This window comes from Dipodomys merriami, unplaced genomic scaffold (assembly GCF_024711535.1).
Source record: "Dipodomys merriami isolate MVZ:Mamm:240054 unplaced genomic scaffold, mDipMer1.0.p SCAF_209, whole genome shotgun sequence".
In the NCBI taxonomy this organism is placed as follows: Eukaryota; Metazoa; Chordata; class Mammalia; order Rodentia; family Heteromyidae; genus Dipodomys; species Dipodomys merriami.
Genome location: NW_027203482.1, coordinates 2042464 through 2045977, shown reverse-complemented (window position 1 = coordinate 2045977; position 3514 = coordinate 2042464).

Here is a 3514-nt window from a genome sequence, read left to right as displayed (position 1 = left end):
ATACTCATTGTCAACATTCCCTTATTCAAAGCTCTTTCTTAAGAGTGATGACGACTCCAATATCTGATGAGTGTCTTAAAAATATGACTAACTCACCAGAGTTAAGTGCTACCCTGAAACCCGTCTTATGGAGGCTAGTAGACAAGTCATAAGTAAATGTAAAAGTATTGGGGGTTTTATGAAGTCACTTCAGTAGAAGGAATTGTTTGTAAGGGATTTGCAAAAAGCTGTAGGCTCAGCTAGAACAGAAAGAATGTATGGCAATTGCTGAGATAATTATTTAGGAGAAAGAATTTCCTGCTACTCTCTTTTATTTACTAAGAGAGTTGCTAGATCTAGGTCTCCTTGTAGTTTACTATTAAAGAAGAAACAGGAAAGATCTTATGGGAAAGTTAAGGCCTCTATAAAGATAGGTAATGGTTAATTGGTGACAAACATCGTAATGGTTGTATTTCTTAGAGATAAGCTGGAAACAAGTGCCTATCAGGTGATCAGCTGGTGACCACCCAAAAATGAAGCCATGCAGCAAGATTGTGTAACCTTTTGCCCTTTCTCATGAAGACTTCTGTTATAAAAGTTTGTTATTCTCTGCATTAAATCACACTCAGCACTCAGCATCCACTCCTCTTGTGTGTGAGTTGTCTGTTTGCCATCTCCCCATCCTATTCCAGGTTCCTCCCCTAGGTGTCCTCTGTCATCCCAACAGAACCCGGTCCGCAGCAGGTGGCACCCAATGTGGGGCCTGAAGCAGGGCATGAAGCAGTCTCTTCAGTCGAGGAACCTTGCGAGGTAAGCGTTTTTCTCTTTTCTTTTCACCTAGATTAGTTAGTCTGAGACTCATTGGGGTGCTGCAGGCCCCTCAGTTGTGGCTGGGAAAGATAGCGAGTAAATTAGGGGGAGTACATCTTCTAAGAATAAGGATAGTTTGTCTCTATTTTAAAACATATGCTAAAAGCACGAGGCACTAAAGCCTCCACAGCAGCAGTGGGAGAACAAACTAATCCTTGGTTCCCGCAGGAAAAAGGGAACCATTGGAAAAGTGAATGTAAATCTAAGTTCCATAAAGACGGAACTCCTCTTCAAGAGGAAACAAAAAATGGACAGCGGGGCAACCTCTCAGCCCCTCCCCAAGAGAATAAGAAACAATTAGATCATTTGATACAATTTGATGATGATTGGAAAATTGCTGTATTAACTTATACTTATGATTTTGTGTTACAAACTAATCCTTGGTTCCCGGAGGCTGGGGCAGTAAGGCCCTAGGGAAGAAATATAATGTTTTAAGAAACCTAAGAAACTCTATTTTTATTTAACACTCCATCTCAGTTCTGCAACTTGACTCGTGATCCATTTTAGCCCCAATGCTAGGAATTTTTGACAAAAAGCCATGCACAATTCTTGGAGCCATAGATGGCGTTTGCTTAAGGCAGGTGTTAGCCCCCAATTGGTGTTGCCCCCCGAGCCCACCCAGACGCCTGATCAGATTGCCGAAGGAACCGATCGGTGAATTTTTGGTGGTGCCACTTTCATATTTCAGGAATCGTGAAAGCCTGCAGGTGTGGTCTTGGGGCTGGTGGAGAGTCTTGGCGGACGTGCTATAAGACTGCCAGCGGGGCCACTGGGAGACATCCCCTGGAACCCTGGGTGGGGCTGTCCTCGAGATTGGGTAGAGGGGGTTCGAGTCCCCTGATAAGTGGTGAGATGTCGCCCCATTCACTGAGACCTGATTTTGTCTTTGTGGCCACTTGTTTGCCTTGTTTAGTGTGTGTGTTCGTTTTATGTTTTCTGAGGTAGGGAAGATTTGGCTGAGTGTGGCAGGCTCACTCAGCAGACTCTGGATTCAGCTTGCTGAATGAGAACAGCACTGAGATTCAAAAGACTAATTAGTGAATTGCCTTGCTAACAAGCAAGCTCTGGGAAAATGAAGCCCAACAAAGTTACCTAGTTTAAAAGAAATACTGCCTTAAATTTTTGTTTGAAAACATTAAAAGGTGTACGTATGACTGATTTTGAATTTTGCGCGCTTTAAGATCTGTGTGAGTGTTTTGTGTGTGTCTGTGAACATGTTCAAAGATAAAAATTGTCAGCATGCTGTAACAATTGGGTGAATTTTAATTTAAAAATTCAAAAGGTTATGAGGTTTGGACATTACCAAAGATTTTAAAAAATCTTTACATGGTTTTAAATGGCTTTTTCAAGATTCTTTAACTTGCAAATTAGAAAATCTGGTATTTAAAAGATTAATATTTTAAAATGCATAAGACTGTTTATACTGTAATCAAGTTATCTGGCTTAACGAAAATGCATTGGCAGTTTGGGATTTAATTCCCTTGGCTAAAATTTGGGGATAAATATTAGGAATTTAAATGTAAAGGTTAGTTTAACACTGTCAAAGATGTTACCTGTTCTGTCTGTCTAAAACTGTGTATTTCATCCAAGAACCAAGAGAAGAGACGGGGAAAAACTTAGACACCAACAGAAGACCTTTAGGGGTGAGGGGTGAACAAGCAGAAGTGGAATTCAGCTGGTCATGAAAGGTGGGACAGGCCCTGGGAGGAGTCCATGCATGATGAGGCAAGCTGGCCCAAACGCAGTTCATCTAACCCTAAAGAGTCAGATTGAGTGTGTGCCCATTCCATAGAAGGGGCTGAGTGGCCCATCTTTGTTCTCTCTCTTTTCCCTGCAGACAGACACTGAAAACATGATGGTTAAAATGAGTGATGTGATGATCTGATTAGTATTGCTAAAACTTTCCCTTGGATGTGTTAACATTAAAATTAGGAAGGCCTTAAAAAGGGTTAAAAAGTTATTTGTATAATGTGACTTGTTTTTAATGTTTTACAATTAGGATGTTTTTAAAAGTCATAAAGACGCTAAGTCTAGTTTTTTGGTTCAGTTATAATTATTGTTATTTTCTCATTAAGGAAAAATTGTCATTTGAGTTTAAAATTTTTAATGTTTGTCTGTTTTTAAACAAGCAACCAAGAGGCAATGAGTAACACTTGGCCTCAAGATTTCAAGGGATCTTTTCAAAATGCAAATGAAAACTAAAGTATAAAATATTAAAGGTGATTAATAAGAGGTTTTAAAAAAATTAGGAATGGATTTTTGGATATAAAGTTTAAATGTAAAATTGTTCTTGACATTGGCCTCAATGTGCACAAAGGAAAAATTAGGATTACCAAAATAATTGCTATTCTAGTTTGCTCTTATAGGTTTTTTAAGTTTCCAGCAAGACCAGAGCAAAGCACAGAGGATTCTTAAAAGTTTGTCAGATGTAACTTTGACTCTTAATAAGTTTCAGGTAAGAGCATGCTTAAAAGCTACTTCTATGTTGCCCACCTTGTTGCTTTTAATTGGAGTAAAGTGGCCTTTTATAAGACTCACTGATCTGCAAACTGGTTCAAAGCCAGCCCGGGCAGAAAAAGGTCCCTGTGAGACTCACCTCTATTCAGCCAGCAAAGTACTAGCCCTGGACTAAAGAGTCAGGGGACAGTACTCAAGCCCCAAGCTG